This window comes from Ambystoma mexicanum, chromosome 10, assembly GCF_040938575.1.
Source record: "Ambystoma mexicanum isolate Mex_15411 chromosome 10, UKY_AmexF1_1, whole genome shotgun sequence".
NCBI lineage: Eukaryota > Metazoa > Chordata > Amphibia > Caudata > Ambystomatidae > Ambystoma > Ambystoma mexicanum.
In genome coordinates, this window is record NC_090932.1 from 1523276057 (window position 1) to 1523298697 (window position 22641).

Sequence of the window (22641 nt, forward strand, 5' to 3'; positions counted from 1 at the left end):
GCTAGGAAGTCTCCAACCCCAGTCAAATTTACTAAAGGTGTTGAATATTGTACCTCTTGTGTCTGTGTCCTTACTTGTGATGCCATGCCTGCCTCACACAGCAGAGTGTTAGCTGTCCTCCAATAGCATGGCTTCCTTGCATTTATTCCCTTAACACCATGTTAATCGCACAATCTGTCCCTAGCGCGAGTCGCCTGTGCTCGCTCGCGCAGGCTCCTAATGTGCACTCAGTTAAAAACAGGGCTGGTGGGGAATTGATGGAGCCCTGGCAGCACCCTTGCTCAAGTACTTAAATCCATATATGGGCCCAATGTTAGACAAATTAATAGTTTGTTGAATGGATGAGTACATAAGTCAATCTACTGCAAGATGAAGGTGTGGAGCAACAAGGATAGAATGAACTGGCCGAATAGTTAAGGGAAGCCAACTATATATAAAAAGGCTGACCAACCCCACAGAGCACGCAAATGGAGAGGAGAACCAAAGAAACTGCTATGGCGCCTCTTTTATTGCCACATGTTAGCTCTTCATCCCTTGTTATCCAGGTTAGTCCTTGCTCTTCAGTTTACTGCATTAGCCTTGGTGTTCTTTTACTTCCACTTATTCTTTGCTCTTTCCTTGGCCCACGCAACCTTTGCTCTTCCCCATTGGCTATTCCTTGAACACAATGTATAATTGTGCTAGGGTGGCACCCCTTCATCGAATGGCCCCTACTGCAAAAATCCCACCTCACAATCCTGGGATGAGAAAGCGGCTCAGTTTGGAGTCAAGGCTCTATTTTATGTAAAATATGAATCAAAACCAAACATGGACCCCAATCCTCATGCTGGGGAAGTCACCAACAATAATATAGGATCACAAGCGACTTGTCTACAAAAAGAAAAAGGTTCAACCCGCCTTCAAAAACGTTCCTACTTTTGCATATACACAGTCATTTAAATAAAAAGAAACTCTCTTTACATTCAGTGAAAAAAACTTTAGTTGTGAGAGTTAAGGCGATCGGATTTAACACACCAAAACCCTTGAAATTCAGCAGATGTGGTAAGTGATTACCATCTTAACTCGTGAGGAGCAATAGAAGCTTGGACATATTCTGGCCCAATACAATAGTAATACTGATGAGCCTGCTGCCTCTTTATTCAGTCACTTGGTACTGCTCTCCATGGTAATTATCCAATCGCAGCTCAATCCTCTATCGTTGGTAACCAGAAAGGCATATTTGAACGCGCACTGCCACAGGCTATGTACTTTGGGTTGAACTGCAGGCAGGTTATGGGACCTGTAGTTCTTCCATCCAGGACAGGTACTTTCTCCCCCCAGTCCCCATTTACCATATGGATCTTCAAATCTTCTAATCAGAGTCTGGTGGAAAGGATGCCTCCAGTGTGACTGATTCGCTGTTGTTGCATCTATGAGTCGCAGAATGCCAGCAATGGCGGAGAGGAGTTTCCCCATCATTGCTGAACTTCAATCCAGTCCAATCTCAAGTGCAATTACACTTCACCTTACAATTTGCAAATGGATCCTTGTCAAAAGAGCAAAGATTATAACGTTTGACCGTTTCCTAACTCACACTAGCAGCAAAAACGAGTTCTTCAGGTTCAGACTAACACACAGGGTTCCCTTGCAGATGCAATTGGCTGTGACAGTTTGGCGACCGGAGGTCCCAGAGTCTAATTGTCTTGCCAGGACACCACGAAATAAATGTGTCATCAACAGGAGACATCGACAATGCTACAGCTCTTACCGTGTCCTGGTAAGTAGCGTATGTATTTATTGTCCTGGAGAGCGAGGTATCTGATTGTGTCATCAATCTTTTTGGAGCTGTAAACTACAATATTGGCAACATGTGCGTATTGGACGAGGTCTATCCCAAATTTCTTCCTTAAGAGAGTAATCTTTAGATTGCCCTCGTGGAAGCCACACATCATAATTGAGTCGTCGTCGCTGCTGGATAACACAGTAGGCCTTCCCCTCTTGGGCTGTAGTCAAAACTATTGATTCTCGCTAAAAAACCTTGGCCACGCAAGAGCTGCGCAGCACGTTATCTGTCAGCTTGGGACAGCTACTATAGGCTGCATGTGTAACCATGGAGAGGCTAACCGTGCTTACAGGGGATCTCCATAGGCTGACAAGATTTAAAAAGTTAAAAACGGGGACAGGGCAACCAATATAAATGTAGGACTAACTCTTGAAAGTGGCTGTCAAGGCACTACACTTCAGTAGCGGATGGAAGAGGAGGAGTGGTGGAACAAACATACTATAATTAATTTATCACAAACTACCACTATCTTAATTTGTAAAACGCAGCATTTCTTCTGTGTGAGATTGTGCATTCCTGTCTGCCAGCTATGAAGACCTACTACCAAAAACCGGAGGGCAGAGCACCCAATTCCGAGACAGCCCCCGCAAAACCGGGACGTCTGGTCACTTCAATTGATCTACGGGACCCCCGATTTAGGTGCAAACGTTCCCTGCTTCCCTCACAATCATCCTTCTTGCGTATGCCTGAGTTGCTCTGGTGACCATCAATGTGGTCTTTGCTCTGTTCAGGTCCAGTAGCTCTCGCACCCTCAGCAAGTCTGCCTTGTGTTCTTGTCCGATTTGCTCAAGTATCGCTTCTTTGCAGTACCATCAGAGTTTCCTGTCTCAGACACTACCGAACTCTCTGCATCCCCCTCCTCACCTCGCCGTCCCCTCCCCATCGTCCCCAACGGCAGAGATCAAAGGAGACAGTTTGGTCGGTTCCTTCCTAGTCCGAGCGTTATCTGCAAGCGATCTGTTAGGTTATGGCGATGGTTCAAAGATATCAAACCAAAAGTATGTCCCCTATCCGTGTTTGTACACTTCATAAGTGAATCACTCAGTTGTGCCACTCTACTACTCAATGAGTGCACAATCTTGTTCCTTCCTTGTCCTTTCTTCTAGCGTCAGGCAATTGAGGACAAGGGAACTATAAGTGAACTTTTCACACTTCTTCTACTCATCTCGCCTAAGTCATATAACAAAGAAAGACAAGTTTAAGCCAGACATACAATTATATATATTTTTATAAGGTAAAAATCAATCAGAAAAAACCCATAGTACAACAACAATTATTCACAATAACATATACGTAAAATGTAAACAAAACAAAAAAATCACATTCATCGTATGGTATTCAGATCTCAATCAAGAAAGGCATATGTTGCAACACCAATTATTCACAGTAACATATACATAAAGTGTAAACAAGAAATCACATTCATTTTATGCTATTCAGATCAAAAAATCTCCTAATTCATATCAACTGTAACTTATTGTGCGACTTATTATTTCAGGAAGCAAGAGAAGAAACCATTTTACATACGGACATATGCTTCTAAAATGCGCACCTTCCCAAAGTCACAAGTCCTTTGTGTTTTTATCAGGGTTATCTAAACTATCCTCCTAGTCCATATGATATATGGAGTCTGGGTCTTGGACTTACAAGATATCTTTGTATTGCCTACGTGTTAAGGTCAAAATCTCACACTATGTGGAAAATGGCGTATAAACCAGATTTGTCTTCAACGTTTCTTTTAGTGTGCCCACGTTTCCGTGGGTTATGTAAAAATGTACAACCATCTTCTTCAGGGTGTCCTGTTGGTAGACCCAAAACGGCCGCGCTGGACATACGCTGGAGCCGACTCGGCGCATGTGAATTCCAGGACAACACCAACTCCTTTTGATGGTAACCACCCGAGGAAGATTTCAAGGGAAAACAGCAACATTGAGATGGATGTCTCAGGCAACGTTCCACACGGTCATTATTAGAAGAAACGTTTGTGCTTTTGAACGGGAGACGTCCCTTTTGAACCCTGCGGTTTAAATTCGTCTGACGATAAAAACTCTCTATAATAAGAACAGAGGGTCACATCGGGAAGACATAAGAGTGTTGGACTTGAAAGTGCAAATCACTTCAATGCTGGATATAATGAACACCCATGTTTGATGAAATTGTATTAGTATGAAGATGACCTGTCTGAGTGAAGTATGAGTGATGAATGATGGGCAACGTTTTATAAGGGTGATACTATTTTTAGAGCATTTTTTGTAAAACTAAATACTTAACATTTTCTGTTATGTGAAATAAACACCATATGAAGAAAAACATTTTGGGAAAAAATTAGAAAGGATTCCTGTTATCTTTGAACCTATTGGTCCATATTTTGTTTATGTATACTCACCTGGAGGACCATAGGGAATGACCAGGTACACTTATCATTTTGACAGGTTATGGCGATGGCCATGCTTTTGCTGTGGCATTTAAAAAAACAGTCTTTAAACCATCTTGTGTCTTATTGCACAGATGCCTTTGCTTTCACGGAGAGGGATGTAGAAAGAATTGGATGGCAGCTTTCAAATTATTCATTGCCACTGGATTTGCTCTCAGCAACCTTCTATACCCCAATTATGTTAGCCCATCAGCACCTTCATAGAAGACCAACAGCCATTTGCAAATCGGGCGTGGTCCTCCCATACGCCAGAGCATTCCAGTAGGACTTCCCCAGGACAATGGGACTGAAATACAGAGTCGGGGTTCTATTACTAATATATATATATATATATATATATATATATATATATATATATATAGCACATTTAAATGGTTATGCTCGCTTGCTCAGTGACGCAATACTTTGTCAAAATGTGTTTACCATTTCAGCGTGGTCCATACCTTGTAGGAACAATTGTTTGGTGGAAGATTTTGCAATGCTGTGCATAGCCGAGAAAAGAAAATGTATTCACTGCATATTTGCATTGCATATACGTATACAAGTAACATAAAAAACCAAAATCACAACTTTACCTGACACAGAATAACTGCACACACAGCATAACATGGCACACACATGCACTAAGCAGCATAAAAAACCTAGCTTCGCTTACTACCACTACTTAGAAAAGCATAAATAAGCAGAGCATGAAACATAGCATAAACACCCAAGATCGCTTAACAGTGAGTAACTGCACTTGGTATGGGTGCTTGGAAAGACAGCCCTTAAAATCCGGATGAATAAAGCATGGCTGTTGTGTCCGGGTCCCATCATTTAGCTGTGGCACAAGAAAGGAAATCTCAGAGACCCTTAGCTAGCAAGGGCTCAGAGAGACTGCAAAATCGAGATTGCTGTCTTATTGGAAGATCCATCATATCCACCATCCCCATTACCCCTGGCTGTCGCTGCCAACAAACTGCTCTTCATCCCCCTGCAGCCACTGCACCCTCCGTCCCCTTTATTTAGACAAAGAAGTTGCCCATTTTTTTTAGGAATCCACACTCGACCCTTCCAACTTTCTGCTCCTCGCTTCATTGAGAAGAATCTGCTGTAGGGCTGCAGCATCACTCAGAAACTGAAGGCCTAGTGCAGTATCAGAACCTGGTAAGTTGCGGCGGTTTGTGGCTGCGGAGGTGGGATTTTCATTTTAGACTGCGAGAAAGGTTTGGGGCTAGTGGGAGACAGCAAGGGAAACCTCATTAAATGAGCAGGTATTCTGGACCCTGCCACAACCAATGCCTGACGGAGCCCGACAAACGCCTTGCCCTGTCCTCAATAGGCAAAAGTCCCAACAGGCCACTGAGCATAGCACCCAAGCATGTTAAAGTGAGGTCTGCAGAATCGCTCAGCTTTTTAACCAATATTCTATGGAAGGCAAAATTGGTGACTGTGGTCCTCAAATTTATTTTATTGGGCCTTTATAAGGGGATTATACAGCTAGAATAGTGCTTCAAAGCGCCAAATTTCAAGCTGCCTTTCCACTCAGCCTTCGGTTCTTGCCTCCCGTAAGTTTTATCAGGTTATGGTAAAGTCAGAGTTGCCACATCGCCCCTTTCCCGCATATGTCAACTTGCAGATGCTTGTTTTGGTCCTCATGGTGTACAATGTATCGATTTGCGACAGAGTGAGCGAGAGATAGTGGGATTGACAGATCGCATTGAGAGCTAGAGAAATGGGGGCGGTCTGCAAATGGACAGGGGTAGGAGTGCAAGGTTGCCGTTTGTTTTGTAAGGCCAACTACCTTCTTCCCCCAACTAAACAGCTCACCTGTAAATTCTACCCGCTTATACTACATACACAAATCCTGCACAGAAGGCCATCAAAAGCCTAGCCGTTAGCAAAGAAAAACTAACCATACCATGACTAAGATCTCCTCTTTAGCCCGGTCACACTCTGCCACATCAGCAGCTAACCATACCCAAAGCACTGAGCTCTATCGATCTTGGGCTCTTCCCTATAGATAATATACTCCCAAGTGTCTCTGCCAATCCCATAGAAAGCAGACTGGCACTCAGAAACCTGGTATTTCCAACAGTAGCGGGGGCAGTTTTTGGTGCCAGCGGAGGGGGGTGGCTAATAGGGCGCCAGCTGTAGGGTTGGGGTGCACTGGGCACCAGCCGCCCCATTCTGCTGCCCCCTACCTCCGCCACTGACTTCCAACCTGCACCCATCAAAACCACAGGTTTCATATCTGCCCTGGCTACTGTCCCACTACTGAACCGCACCTAGCTTTTTCTTACAAAGCCAAACGAAGTAAGGCCACATTAGCGGCACATGGGTGCTATACTAGAGTACTTCCATTGCTTCAAGGTTGCATTGCACAGGGGTTTGTGTATTTTAGAAGCGTAACAGTATAGGAGGTGGAGTGTGTGTGTGTGTGTGTGTGTGTGTGTGTGTGTGTGTGTGTGTGTGTGTGTGTGTGTGTGTGTGTGTGTGTGTGTGTGTGTGTGTGTGTGTGTGTGTGTGTGTGTGTGTGTGTGTGTGTGTGTGTGTAACACATGGGTGTGAATGCATGGGTCTGGGTGTATTACAGAAGTGCTGCAACCAAAGAGCTGTGTGTTATAGTCAGTAAACCCATAGGTTGAATGTATTGCAGGACTAACTGTCCAGTGTGTGCGAGGGCGGGTGCTTGGGTGGGCTCTTCAGGTGTGGGTGCGTGAGAGTTTGGGGTGTGGGTTGTGTGTGTTTTTGTTTTCAGAGAATGCTTTGTACTTATTTTCGCTATTTGTTTAGGTGCTGACCTGATCCAAAGAGCAGGATCTGATGGCAATTAGGGTTTTAGCTGCCCAAGTAGATGTATTGGGCAGCTTTGCGTTTTAAGGCCAGTTAAATTGCAGGCCAAAAATAAAGTCTTTGGTGAGGATTTCACAGGTAGAGGAGGAATGTTTAAAAAGGAGTGTGGGAGTCCCTCTACTGAGAACGAACATGGGTCAAATACCCTGTTCTATGGAATTGCTTCCACTCAGGAGGTTCTGCAACCACACTTTAGCCCACTGCACGCTTCAAAGAGGAGAAATACCCATTTGCATATCATCTTTGTCCCACCCACAAGGGCAGCCCAGCTCCAAAATGCTAGGCGATTCTGCCCTACCTTGGGCCTTGACTTGTGTCTGACGAAGTTCTTCAAGTCCGCTGGAGGCAACTCCTCGAAGAGCTCCCTCCACCAAGCTAACCTGTTCTTCAGAGCGTGCGGTGTAAGTGCGTCACACGCTGTACAACCCTCCCAGCCATGTTCGGGGCCAAGGCACCGGAGGCAAAGAGCATGGTGGTCAGACGTAGGGTAGAGCCCCTCGCAGGTTGGACACCTGCTGAAGCCCGAGGACGTCGACATGCGCCGGGGAGGAGCATGGCGCCAGAGGACTGTGTACCTGATTAAAGACAAAAGACCGTATCCGCGGAAGATCGCATGTAATTATAAGGCTGAAGCCAAACCCAGGAGCGCTGGTGAAAGTGGTCCGTTCCCATCGATGCGGAAAAGAGGACTGGGGAGTCGCGCCTTGTCAGTAGGTCTGTGTCTCGCTGCGTATGGTTGCGAAAGAGCTGTGTGTTGCTGCCGAAGGTAAGCGTGATCACATCTAGGAACTGCCGCCATCCGCACTGGCGCAGAGTGACCGCTAACTTGTTGTACCACTATCCGCCATCTTGGAAGGCGTTTGACATCTATAGTTGCAATGCGCTGTATGCAAATAGCCACCCCCAGACTGTTATCAAAGCACCTTCCAGGAAAAAGGTGCGTTAAGTAAAGTGGGGATTACATGTAATTATAGGCTTGAATGTGGAGTTTTATGTCCGTGCCGGCTCGCGGAGGATAAGGGAAAGGATAAAAGGCCAAGACCCCAGAGGAATTCAAAGCAGCGCTGTGGGGGAAGGCAGTGTGTAAAGCCCAACAAATTCAGAAAAACCCAGGCAACAGATGATGTTGCCGATTCTTAGATGGCTGGCCAGCTCCTTATGTGGTAGCACTCATTACCATGCAAATACTTGTCCAGCCAAGATCCTGAGCAATACAAATCTGTGGTGGCCATCTTGGAACAGGGAGTTCATTATGTAATGTTTGCCCGATTGCCATGCTCTGCTTCCATCTTTAAATGGTCTCAACAACCTGCCAAGTCCCCTGCTGGCAAGCACTGTTGATGACACTACATCTGTCTTACCAACTGTAGAAGGGAGAGAGAAAGCAGGTTTTAAGAGTGGCACCCACACTAAGGAAAAAACAACCAGCGAATTCACTACCACACTGGTATATACATGCAAATTTGCAATCAGAGATATCTCCAGGCACTGAAGAGATTTCATTGCCAAGTTGGTAAAATGGCTCATGAATGAAGCACGCTCTCTCCCTACAGCTGTACCTGACCCACATGTCACGGGTTTGAATCCCGGCAGGGAAAACTTAGCCCATCACCCTTCAGAAGTCTATACATTGAGTGCCAGTGGGCTGAAGAATAGCAACACCTGCTATGTTATAAACAGCCCTGCAAACAACAAAACTGTGGCAGCAATCGATACTTGGGAATCGGAAGAGATCTTTGACAGTCAACAAAGCAGCACACTTTATTCGACGGCTTTCAAAACGTAAACCTCTCATGGGTGTATCCCGGCTGCACCGCCAGTAGAGGTTTAATACTGCAGGCAAGGGTCCAAGTGTAAAATGCGATTTGTTTATTGTTCTGGTCTCGAAATAAATAGTAATGAGCAGTTTGCTTCTCCTGCCAACCAGCTCATGATCTGCTGAGCGCATGCACACCTGCTAAGCGCATGGACCTCTGTACACAGAAGTTTCCCCGGAAGGCAAATCTGCTTTATTTGGGCAGCCCTGCGCCCAGAAAAGACAATTCAAGTCACGCAAGAAGCACAGGTGGTTTTGAGCCCTTTTCAACATGGAGGCCCAGATCTCTGAGCATGTATTTCAATAGCTCACGACTTCTTTGGGGTTTAATACCCTTGGGGTGGGGAAAGGCGAGAAAGCTGGTTAATGTTCATCTCTTTCTATCCTGTTCACATGCAGCCTGGTCTTAAGCTTTTCACCAAGGCCTATCTTCCTAACAGTAATGGAGGATTCCCATCCAGATTACTAAGTGGGCAATCAAGTTCTCCAACTTTATTTTGCAGGAAACAATCCCTGGGGATGAAAACACAACGTTGGGCACCTGCATGCAAGAAGGCGCTGCACACCTCTCAAGGCCATTCCAACATGAAAAAGAGGATTTATTTTAAATTAATTTTATTTGCGTGCACTTACGTTTGTAGCAAACCTTGAACCTAAGTTTATAAAACAGGTATATGAATATTAATAAAGGAAAAAAAAACATTTGTAACGATTCCAATTCCAACTCAAAATGGCAAAACATCCATAACGGCTACAAACCATGGATCTATTCTTTTGAAGGTGTTGGACCGACACAGGTTATTTGTTTATACATCAGTCCAAAGAGGCCTGTAAGAAATGTATATCACAGGCTGGGTGCAGCGTGTACACTGTGCTACGGTTAGCTGCACGGGCTGGGTGCAGCGTGTACACTGTGCTACGGTTAGCTGCACAGGCTGGGTGCAGCGTGTACACTGTGCTAGGGGTCGCTGCACAGGGTGGGTGCAGCGTGTACACTGTGCTAGGGGTCGCTGCACAGGGTGGGTGCAGCGTGTACACTGTGCTAGGGGTCGCTGCACAGGCTGGGTGCAGCGTGTACACTGTGCTACGGATCGCTGCACAGGCGAGGTGCAGAGTGTACACTGTGCTACGGGTCGCTGCGGAACAATCGGACTGCCTCTTTATACCTTCTCACCGGAACATCTTACATGCCTGTGTGTGTGGTGGGCCGTTTATTGTATGTGCCATTAGTGATTAAAAAACCTTCAAACAGTTCATTCTTCGATGGCCATAAGTTGGGACGGTCATTCTGGAAACAGATTGCCTGATGGTCAATCTTTTCAATGGAAAATAGCTTACTGAAAGCACGTTGCTTAGTTTGGTCTCAACCCCATTGGCCAACAAAAAGGCCACCTTACACATCTGTTAGTTGCTGATCGCCTGTTTTCAAACTGAGTGCCCATTACGAGCGACACTTGGAGACCCTTAGAGACGAAGGTGAGAAGGGAAATTAGGTAGCGGCAGTGAGAAGAATCATGTCCTCACTGTGATTGAGAAGACTGAGAAAGTAACAAGAGGCACCAAAGCCAGCTAACGAGTTACATATCAGTGTTTAATAGCAATAGGAATGCCAGCCTGACCAGGAGTAGTAAGGAGAGAGTAACTGAGTTGGGAGTCGGGGAGGCATGGACAGCGAGTGGCATCAGAGCCTTACAATTAATTTGATATCAAGAGAACGACTGACCGGAATGTTGGCTTGATACAAATGTAAAAATGAAAAAAAAAAGGTATAGATTAAGAAATCAGGGAGTGGCAGTGATAGTTGTTAGGGCTGAACAGGGGGGTTAGGAATCTGGGGGCAACAATGAGTTACCACTAAGGGCGAAAGTGAGCAAAAACAAGGGTCCAAGAGAGGTGGTCAGGGAAGCAGATAAGTGCACTCTACCACACCAGTGTCGTGCTGGCACACATCCCTCTGCACTAAGCTTTGGAAGTAAGAGTGTGGGCACAAGGGGTCCAAAGTGTCTTGGGGGTTCATATATCTGCCATATTAACCTCCTGTCAGTAAGTGGATCTGCAGCCAACACGAGAGCCTTCGGTGCTGTGCTCCGAACTCTTCTACTCCACTCTTGTGAAACCAGCATACTCTACAAGCCTGGCAGAGGGTGGCCCATTGTTTTCCCCAACATCCTTTGCCAGACGTAGCGCGTAACATCGCATTGCACGTTGTTGCCACTGGCGGGGTGGGGTAGTCCTGGTCCAGTCTGATATGGGGCAAAAATTATGATTCAGTTCTCATGCCTGCAAAAACTAGGGGCGCCAGATAATGCATAAACAGGCATTTTGGGGACCTCTCCGAACTTAATGATGCATGCCACACGTCTGAGACAGCTCTGGGGGGAGAAAAACACTGTCCATAAAGAAGGGAAAATAGCAGCCTGCGCTCTCCTTGGATCACACATGTCCAAGTTCCTTAGGCGTGTAAACTAGATGGAAGAACAGGCACTCATCATCAAGTGGCTTCAATACCCTGTACAGGTTGCATGGAAGCTCTTGCGGCTTGCTGGGCATTCTAGAGGGGATGGTCAGAGCACAGTGGCAGGTTGGACTCCTCGTGGGCTGGGGCTGGAAGCTGGACTTGCAGTCTCACCCAAAGATGCTCAGCAATCACAGGCACCGGGATTTACACTCGCCTCTGCACCGGTGCACCACCACAAACGTGCTGTAACGCGGCCCTTTGCAAGGGTGCAATAAAGGAGTATGGCGCCGGCGTACAGCGAGGGTATTGAAGCTTGCCTGGTGGCTGACCCAAAACCACCTCGACTTCAACACCGTGCATCTAACCAGAGAATGCAGCAGGCTGAGCAGTGACCCACTATCACTCAATGCAATGAGTCACTCACAGATTTAGCACCAATAAATCACCGGTCACCCGTGCTTGCCAGCTCGCCGTGACGTCCCTTTAGGCCTCTGCAATGACACGCATATAGTGTAGCATGTATAAGGTGTGGTAGCAGCCAGTCATCCCTGACAGTCTAGCACTCCGCCTAACTCAAGCTCGCCTGGGTCTTCTATAAGGCGCCGAGCACCATTTCACTGCCGCTTCAGAGCACTAAGGGGAGGAAGGGGGTGGAGGGAGAGGCTAGTGATAGCGTAGAGACAGGAAATCATCCCGCACTAAACACCAATCGCATTTCAGGTCTCGAGAGAGTGCAGGCAGCAGTGGGCAGCTGAAAATCCACACTTCAGTCAAACAAGGCTCAGTACACCTCACTGAGGGCTTGGTCAGTGGGTGTGCTGCCACCAGGGCCTTCACCTGCCCCCCCCCTCCACCGCATGTTCAGAGGCAGCCTCCAAACATGGAATGGGCTGGCGGCATGGCACGATTGCCTAGTTCCTTCAACCTGCATCGTGCAAACACTTTCTCACTCTATTTCTACTTTTCATAACTGGAAGGAGAGCACCCAAACCATAAAGGTACATATTGTTTTCCAACTCGCCTGACTAGAAGGAAGGACACAGTGATCTCATTGCTTATATTCGATTGGCTCGCTAGATCTAGAGCCATTCAAACGCTGCCTGGGACTTATGGACTCGATTAAGGAGGCCACACGAGATACGAGATCTTCATCACAGTCGGGAACACAGCGCATCACAGAAAGACCTCAAAAGTTCAGTAAGTCTGGAAAACTGTGCGCGTGTTTCAGCTTTAAAGTTGTGCTGGCAAACAGGTTTCAGCCCACAGAGGATTTAATCCAGGACCTTCTTCTGGCATTTGAATATATTTCTACCACCAAACTGCACTGTGGTTTTTACTTCATGCTCTACAGGTAGTAAGCAAACCAAATGTAGTTCCCAAATTGGCACACCAATGAGGTAAATTGGGAATAGAGACACAACGAGGCTGCCTTTATATTTGGTGCAACAGCTCTGGACTATAATAAAACCAGGATGAAACTTGGGGGTGGGGAGCCCTACGCCTCCAAATGCAATGCAAATAGGATATTTTTCAGCTTAATCTGGAATGGCAAGTGTTTCTATTGTAATCTCTGCAGAGATCAGTTTGCTCTTTGCCACTGACCTACTATTCGCAACGCGTTGCCACCCAACCAATTTTGCATGGAATTCGAAGAGTGGGAATGTTTATGGTGCTTGGCCATCTCATGTGGGATTCAACAAGCCCTAGGAGTCATGCAAAGCAGCAACTTATAAGCAACCCTTTGCTCCACTCAGAGCTAGTGAAGGGCCTCGAGTGCCAATAGAATGGGGTCAGCACGTTTTGCTCTAGGCTGTCTAACGCTACTTGAGTTTGGACCAAATGTAGATTGATTCAGCTCCTTTAGGAAATGTATGCATGGTTTCAGAGTATTTTACGCCCTTCTACTCATGCCAGAATGGTTTCATTTTAACTTAAAGATGAAACTAAGCATTTGTACAAATTTGCTGAGAAGATGCAAGGGCAGTCGTACCCTTCTAGTCACTTTAAGTAATGAACGGGAGTAATGCATATCGGGTAACTAAATTCCTGGCTTTGCAGGGGTGTTGTGGGAGCATTTAGTGGCCAGGGGTGTGTAAGCAGTGCACTGAGGAAAGGCAGTTGTTTAAGTGAAAGTGCTGTGGGCACGGATTGGCGAATCGAAGTCAAATACTTGGGCTTCGTAGTTTGTATTCCTCTTACCAAAAGTAGAGGCATACCAATGTGTCTAGGGGAAACTTGCCACTTCCTAATCAGTGTACGATGTGCAAGTCATTTGCATACATTTAAAAGACATTGAATGCCCCGACGTGTGAGCAGCATCGGGAAAGGAGGACTATAAATGTGGCACAGTCCGGGCGAGACGGCGGAAACTTGTAGGGCCTCCATTCCATATTTTCGCTACCTTTTCTTGGTTTATAGTCATAGTTTTGACAGTTCCCCCAACCCCTGTTTTTTTTAAAAACACTTCTTTTACAATACTACATTTTAAAAAACTAATATAAAAAAATAAATTCGAAACTTTTTTTCTGCACTTTTGAGTCGAAACTTTTGGCATTCGAAACTATTGTTTCGAAACTTTGACTGGACACCCATTTCTTAATGCGATTTTGAACAAAATGTTAACAAGTGCTGTCATAAGGGCAAAATGACCCAAAAAGGAACTTTCAAAATTCTGAAACAAGAACTCGAGTCCCAAACGTCGCCACACAATTGCAACCAACCTAGACACACACTGGAAAGGCCCTAAGAGGCAGGTTTTCTCGAGCAACAGGAAAGTAGAAACCTAGACACACACTGAAAAGGCCCTAAGAAGGAGGTTTTCTCGAGCAACAGGAAAGTAGAAACCTAGACACACACTGAAAAGGCCCTAAGAGGCATCTCTTCTCAAGCAACAGGAAAGTAGAAACCTAGAGACCCGTTGAAAAGGCCCCAAGAGGCAGCTCTTCTCAAGCAACAGGAAAGTAGAAACCCAGAGACCCACTGAAAAGGCCCCAAGCGGTAGCAGGCTGCAAAAGCATTGCCCACCTCCATCATGACCTTTGAGCGAGCAGAAGGTGGAAGCGCTTGGACGCTCAAAGGGGTAAGAATCATTTAAATAACACAAAGCTCAAGTGCAAACAGGCGAGTACCTACTGTTAAGTGCTGTGAAGGTGCTAAACAAAGAGCGGATTCTCTTGTCAACTGAACAAATCTCAAATTGCAGGAGATGGGTAGGGCCTCCAATTACCTGACCCCCCCTGTCCCCACAACCCACACTACCCACTTAAATTGCCTCAAAGACCAACACCATGACATTCCTACAGTTGGGACCCTCCACGCAAACCCTGCCCCAAGACTCACCTGGCCTAAGAGTACCAGAAATGAAACCAGCCAAAACTCGCATCTGAAATCTGCACAGGTCGACAATGGGAAGGTTTATAGGGACCCAATGGCCCCCCTGCCAGGAGCCAGGACCTTTCACCTCACCAACCTCACATCGTATACTAGGATCCCCTTTCCAAACCTTTCCAAAGCATCAATCTTCATGCAAGATTGTCCTCAGCTCCAGGAGGTCATGAAAATTGCAGCGGTGTACTTCAACCCCGGGGAACATAAAAAGTAAAATGTTACTAATTTACCGTAGTTGCTTAAACACTAAGAACCATCCCAGCTTTCCCAACACGCGCTAGCTCGCAGATCCACAATTGCCTGCCACAAGCACCAAAGGGGTCCATCAGCTGAACAAAAAGGGGCTGTTGTAGCGGCTGTGAGAAGTCTAGAAGGAAGTGTTAACCCGCAGACAGAGCTGTGGATTTCAGTCATCCTAGCAGAATGGCCAACGCTGCAAGGATTACTGCTCCTGTGCCACCACAGTGCTGCTCCAGTCTCATATCAGGACCCGCATTATGCCAATGTGCAGTAATGCGGGGTAGATCCAGAACCTGGGGCAGTCACCTTCAGCTGCCATCCGGCCGCGATACAGAGTGGGCACGTGCGCCGTACATAAATAATGGATTTCCCATCCAGGTGTACCTTAACAAGGTCGTTCCTCTGCCAACCCATTTCATTTCTTAATCCAAATTCTACACTTGCTAAATCCTATCTCCAATGCAACCATAAAATAACCCGTTCCTATGGGTTGGCCAACCTCAAATACTCCCAAGTACGTGGGATTTGTAATCCTGCAATTTAACTCGAAAAGCAAAGGAGAATTCAAACTTTCAAAATGGATTGGATATCTTTGGTACCACATGCTTATATGCAATGTGTTCGCCATTGTTGATCACCAAGACTGTAACAGTCGGAATGCATTAATTTGTTTAATAAAAACCTTGTTCCAGTGATCTAGAATCCCCCCTAGATCCTTACTCATAACCCCCAGGAAGCGTGCCCTATGTACAGCGTTCCATGCCTTCCCTGCTAGCTTTCAAGTGTTATAAATCTGCATAGGCCCATCTAGTCAATATGCTTACAAAGTATAACATGTTGATTGAAACCTTGGCGACCCAATAGTAGGGCTATAAGAGTATTTTAATATCCAATTATTTTGTCTGGAAGTATTTTCCTGTTTTGGGGGTAACGGTCTCATACGCTGCTTATTGGTAGGGCTGCTTACCCGCTTTTCTCTGGTTACAGTAGTCATTTTGTCTGTGAATCTATATTATATCCTAGAATGACCAGGCAACCACACAAAAATTATCTTAAACATAAAAGTTGGTTAGACAAAATAGATATATATATATGCTGTTTTTATTAAACCTGTGCTGTGCAGCAGAATTAGGAGATTGTGATCCTGTGAAGCACAGGGTGCAGTGTTTTTGGTCCCATGGAATGCCGCGTGGTCCCTTGTCCCGCCACCGCCCCGACTTTTATAGCGGCATGATCTGAATCTTGGAGTCCATAGCAGGTCTTGCAAGCCAGTCCAGGGGAAGACAACCTTTCCTGGGCTAACTTCATTCAAGAAGTTAGTCCAGCAGAACTGAATTCCTCAAGTCACATACAAATAAGGACACTTTCTATGGCCACTGAACGGGCCAGCAATAAGAAGTGCACTCTGGGTAAAACAAAGATGCCAATGGGTACCAAACAGTATAAAACCTGTGTTTACAGACCATCCAAATCTCCAGTATAAAGATCTTGACCTGTGCTGGGAAACGGGAAGCCAAATACAATACTAATGGATTTGAAGGAATTGCAGCACTGATGCTGGTAGTTTCAGAAGAAGGTCCCGGCAGGTCTAGAACTCGAGGAATGAATTGAAGACTGCTGAAAACAGGGAGAAGGAACAAGAAGAGGTCTAACCCCGTCCTACCACATGGGGGCTCCTGTACTTCAGAAGGGAGTTGCAAGCTCCTCCCATGCATTATTAGTGCCTCCCCAGAAAGCTGCAGCGATGCAGGAGGCTCGGGCATAGAAGGAAATACATAACTGACGGGTGTTTCTATAACAACCCATAGGCCTTTCCCATCAGCCGTTCATGGTGTGGGAGGCTAGGCAGTTTGGGTGGGTAACTCTGATCTTGCTCTCCCTCCGCTGGTTGTCTCTGGGGGTTTGGGTTCTCTTTAAGCTTCCTTGTATGGCTTATAAAGCCGGCCACCTAAAACAATCCCATAACCTAGCACCCAAGATAAAGCTTTGTGGGGTGGTCCAGTTTCTAGGAGCACAACTCAGAGGTTTGAGATACCAAAGGCCGAGGCGGAGAAAACCGACAAGCAAAAAGAGGTTATTTTTTTTTTGTCCAGCGTTTGCATGATCCCAATGTTTCTGTGTTTTCGGTAACAGCTGCAAACTCTCTGGTCCCCTGCACTGGCTGCAGCCTAGAACTTTGGTCCTACCCATCTGCCATCTTGCACTTATTTTTGGAAACATTCCTCTCCTTCATTACTGCTGGGTTGCAATTTTAGGTGTTTCCCCGCTACTGATGTGCATCAAATCTAAGTGTTCTTTTCCCATTATTCCTTTGTTCCATTTCTAAATGTTTCCCCGCTAGTGCTGCTTGCTAATTCTAGGTGTTTAACCATTACTCCTGTGTTTCAACTCTAGGTGTCTCCCCTCTAGCACTGTTCCTTTTCTAGGATTTTTTTACCTATGGCTGGATCCCAATTGTAGGTGTTTTTTCCCACTGCTGCTGTGTTCCAAGTCTGAAGGTTTCCCGTTTGCTGCTGTATTTCAAAAATAGTCATTCTGTCCCATTACAGCTGTGCTCCAAGTTTAGGTGTTCTGCCATTACAGCGGTGTTTCCAAACTAGGTTTTTCTTACTTCAGCTCCAAATGGGATGAAACCGACTGAACAACATCCATGCACCATGAAACAAATACACAACAGAAAAGGAGTGTGAATAGGTGGACCAGAGTGGATGGGAGAAGGGAAGCATCAGACTGGGAAAGGGTGGTTTTGAAATCTGAAGTGTACCCATCCTGATGGAGGGACAAAAAGGTGGCAACCGGGGAGGGAGATGTGTCCCACTAAATCGGACCACAAAGGGTGTGAAACTTGTCACACAAAGGAATAGGGCTGAACTCAGAAACCAGGCAGCCGATGGGCTGACCACGGAGCACATGGAACACACTACTCTTGGGGGAACTTGTGTGGGATGTAATTGCTACACTCTAGAAGGATGGCAGGGGGAGGGATATGGATCGCATTTAGTCAGAACAGGGAGGGTAGGAAATGTGCTGCCACTAACAAACCGTACTAAAAACTCACCCTTGCGCATACACCTCTCAAACTCTGAACTAAACACAACCATACATCTACAGCCCCACAAACCGCACATACTTCACAACACCACAACGAAACAAAACGCACATAATTTCACCCAACACCACATGGTGGCCACCAACCGAAAATCACATCTACGCTCAGTGAAAGGTGTATCCGACTGACGCTGCCAACATCACAGCTCTCTTGCTCTTTTTCCCGCTCAATCCTAGTAACCACCTCCCTCCCCCGCCGTCCTTGCATTAAAGATCTACAAGAGCACAAAGAGACAAAGCAGGTGGCAACAGTGCACGGTATAAGAACCTTTAACAGAACATTCTGCACTAGCCGCTGGCACCTGGACTCTTCCCAGTATAGGTAAGAAGCTCTTTCTTGCTGTCTTTTGATTGTTTTTGAGGATCCCTAGCAATTCACGGCTGCCTGAATGGTCTTGTTTTCATCTCAGATTATTTTGTGCTGCCCTTCAAAGTCTGCCTTTTAAAATAATAATTCTGTATTTAGGTGACAGGTGTAATTTTCCTCCACTGCAACCTCCCTCCCCACGCCTGCTCCTAGTTTCCAACTCACTCTCTGGCTAGACTCCTTGGGTACCCTCCCCTCACCCACTTGTGAGCCAAAAAAACATTGGATCATCTTTGACTCCTCTCTCTCCTTCTCTCCACACATCACAGGCCAGCTTCATCTCCTAAGGGGCATTCTACCTTTCCTCCCCTCCCGCGAGAAGCTCAATAGCTCCAGAGCCCTGGTTCTCTTTAGGCTTGACTACTGCAAGAGCCTCTTCCTCAACCGTCCTCTTTCTCCCTTTGCCCCCTCAAACTAATCCAGAATAGGACTGCAAGACTTATCCTTGGCCTCAAGCCCAGGGACCGCATCTCTCCTGCCCTAAAATCTCTCCACTGGCTCCCAGTGACATAGGATCAAATTCAAAACCCTCTGCATCATCCAAAAGACAGTCTGGGGCCTGGGACTGCTCTACATTCAGCTTTCTCTCCCGGAATACCACCCAGACAGAATCCTTCGGTCTTCTGGCTCCGACTGTCTGCAGGTCAAATACTTCTCCAAGAAGAGAGTGGGAGGTAGATCCCTCTCCTCAGCTGGCTCCTCCATCTGGAACATCGTCCCTCCACAACCCCTCAGACTTGAGACGGATCTTCTTAATTTCCGGAAACTTCTGAAGACCTTGCTTTTCTTCTCTTCCCTCTCTCGCTAAACTCTCCACCCGCCGCTGCAACTGGGGCCTGGTCCCTTCAGAGTCATACAGGGACCAGACCACTTCCCTACCAGTTCTTGCAGCATTCTCAGCACTTGCCCTCGGGCTCCCTTTCTCAAACTTTCCCAACCCAGTCCTCCTGTCCCCTGTACTCTTCCTCCACTCCCCTCCCCTCCCATCCCCCCACCCCCGCTTTCCCCTGGCACTTGCCGCCTTGGCCTGAACAGCACTTGCCTGCCCCCCAGTCTTGCACTTCTCCCTCTACCCTCCCAAACCCCCTTGCACTTATCACTTTGTCATGCACTTGCACGGTAGGATTGTTACAAGGCCAATAAAACTTTTTGTTCCTGTTGTGGTTTTCTTTTGATATCCCATGTCCCTCCCCCTTCACCCCTCACGTGTATAGGTGCCATACAAATGTCAAATAAACGAAATAAAATGTCAAACCTTAATGATGCACACAGTGACAGGTGCCGAAGCGTCACACCTGGCGTGCAAGTCAGCGAAAAGCACCGTGTCCATTTTCCCACCATCCTTTATACTTGAGCCCATCATAGGGTGACCAGACGTCCCGGTTTTGCCGGGACTGTCCCGGTATTTGGTGCCCTGCCCCCCTTCCTCAAGATTATGCTCCCATTGGAAAATTAAGATGTCCTGATTTTTGTGGTAGGTCTTCACAGCTGGCGGGCAGGAATGCACAATCTCGCACAGAAGAAATGCTGCATTGTAGAACTTAAGATAGTGTAAGTTAGTGATAAATTCATTATAATATGTTTTTTTTAACAGTGAAACTTAAACCCCCTTCTCCTCCAAACGCTGCTGAAGTGGAGGAGGGCCTTGACAGCCACTTTCAAGAGTTAGTCCTACTTTAATGTTAGTTGCCCTGTCCCGGTTTTTTACTTTTTAAATCTAGTCACTCTAACCCATTACCATGACTTTTTACTGTTCTTACAGCACAAGGGAACTCATTCTGATCTCCACTGGGAGGTGTTAAACATGAACACTTTTTTTATTTAGAAAAAGGAACCAAATTAGTTTCATGCTAATTTTCCGTTAGATCGCCATTTAACAGAGCCAGAGACTCTCTCGATTTGACTGTGTGTATTTGTTCTAGTTCCCAATATTACGTTCCAAGGGGGTGAACTAGCCTTTTATGTGGGACTTATGTGGGACCCAGCAACCCTTACCCGTCCCTTTTCAGAGAGAAAGCCGGCGTTTCGTGCCGCCGCCAGTCCCTGCGCAACTCTACCAGGATGGCACTTGCAGGCCAGGCAGCGCGAGGCAGGCACCACAAACACACAGCTACTTAGACATGCAAGGCTACGTGTGAAGCAGTAACAATAGGCGAGGCGTCTGTCATGCCAGCGTTACCGAGAGCAGATTTTATGGTTCCGAGGCGACGCCTCCACAACAAGATGCATCATAAACCTTTCACCCAGTGAGGCAGTCGGCGGCTGCTGGCAGCCGTGCGCACAACGCGACTGCTCTCTTCTTGGAAAGCACCCCCCCCCCTCATTAGCGACTCACTGCACACACGCTTCCTGGAAAACACACTCCCCTCTGTCATTAGGGGGTCGGCATGCTCGGGCATAACAAACTAGCATCATGTCCCTGATCATAACTGCGTCTGCATCCATGTGGAGAAAGCGGGCAAGTGACTCCAGGCCACCAGCACTTGCAGATTTCTCCCCTACCCTTCTGATGGAATACTGCACACTGGGTACTGTAGTCCAAGCTCAGGTGCACTAACAAAATGTTAACTGAGGGGCGCGGCTTCCATGCTGAGCCTTTAACAGTTCAAGGCCATTGTTTCTTCGAGGCAAATCTAAAATGTGCGGCTCTGACGATCTAGCACTGCCCATTTCCCCGTCACAGCCCCCCTGAGACACACTGGCTGGGTCTCTGGCTCTGCAGCCAGTACTGTAATGAACTCGACAACATGTTTTTTTGTCATCAGCAGCATAGCCTTTCTTATGCATGATGGTGAATTTCCAACGGAAAGACCACCAGTCACCTTGCAAATCTGTGATGGTTAAAGAGAGCAACACAATAAAGCACCCTTTCAGATATATGTTCATACCCATAACGTCTAATAGCTTGATAAGCTAAAAAGTAAAGTTTACTTTGATGTCCTTAGTTGAATGTTCTTAAAACCATACATAACACATTGGAGGGTTGTGACAAATCTCCCACCCTAAATGAGTTTCTTACACAACTTCTTTTATTGTGTATCTTAAAGTGCAGAAAATAAAGTGGGTAAATAGATACTTCTAGTTTTCCATTTAGGATGTGGAAAATAAAGGGACACTGATATTATTTTGTCTCAACACGCTGCTACAAGGATTTACATGTTGTGATGCTTTACTATGCAATTTGTGTATTTTCCAAGTAAATTCTATAGGACAGTATTATTGTAGGTCTTGACATCCAAAACTTAAATATTTGTTCCAAGTAAAGCATAGAACAAGGTGGCCGTGCGTAAATTAAAGAGTGGGTTAAAATCCCTGCTTTGCATTTTAGCACGAGTGTGTGATCCTGGGCAAATAATGTAATCTCACCCTGACTTCAACTGCAAAAATTTGAGTGCTTAGAAGTGATTGGGTTAAAACCCTTATAATAAGACAGTTTTAATAAGCGTAGGGACACATTGGTGTACCCTGGTGCTCCTCTGCCAGCAGCTCCAATACTGTCACATATCATTGCATGATTGCTGCACTGGCCCTCCGCCAGTCTCGTATCACTTGATTTGAAAGGCACACAGTCTCACCAGCCAGTCAGTGCACCAGAGATTCTAGTATAGCAGACTGTGTGTGGTTGAACCAACATTACATGTTCTCCCCTGTTGCTCCCAGCCACTGAAGTTGCTTGGGAGGTCCAGAGTACTGCCCCACACTGTGCTACGTCCTGTTATGCTATGATATTGAGTCTTTCATTGCACACCATCTGCCATTGTTCACACTTTCTAGGAGCTTCAGGATCTGCAAGAAATAGGGTAGGGGGCTAATGCAGTAGCAGAGGGATCAGACCAAGATTGCTTTTTTACAACATTGATGTGTGCAGATCTTAAAAGATATGGCTCTGTACGGTGAACTTTTTAGATATTTTGTCAGTTGTGTGGAGCAGTGGTTATGTGGAGCAGTGGTTATGTGGAGCAGTGGTTATGTGCGTTTCAGGTAGCCAAGGAACTTGTGTGATTGTCTGCTTCTTGTTTTTGCCACTGACTCACCAAAGAGCCAAAGACCAAACGTCCACTGGCAAGGAGGGATGGACCAAAAGTCCAAACTTGAAAGGGAGCCAAGGACCAGAAGAGTTCACCATAGCAGCCAAGAACCAATGGGGCAACTGACCCAAGAGGTTCACTTTTAC

At 46.3% G+C, this 22641-nt stretch overlaps 1 protein-coding gene and 1 pseudogene across 5 annotated transcripts in view; both read right to left on the reverse strand.

Moving 5' to 3' along the window:
* NCOR2 (nuclear receptor corepressor 2) overlaps positions 1–22641 on the reverse strand; it is a 2813293-nt gene that overhangs the window by 1642098 nt on the left and 1148554 nt on the right. The window lies entirely within an intron of this gene.
* Positions 1185–2241, reverse strand: LOC138493344 (WD repeat-containing protein 82 pseudogene; annotated as a pseudogene).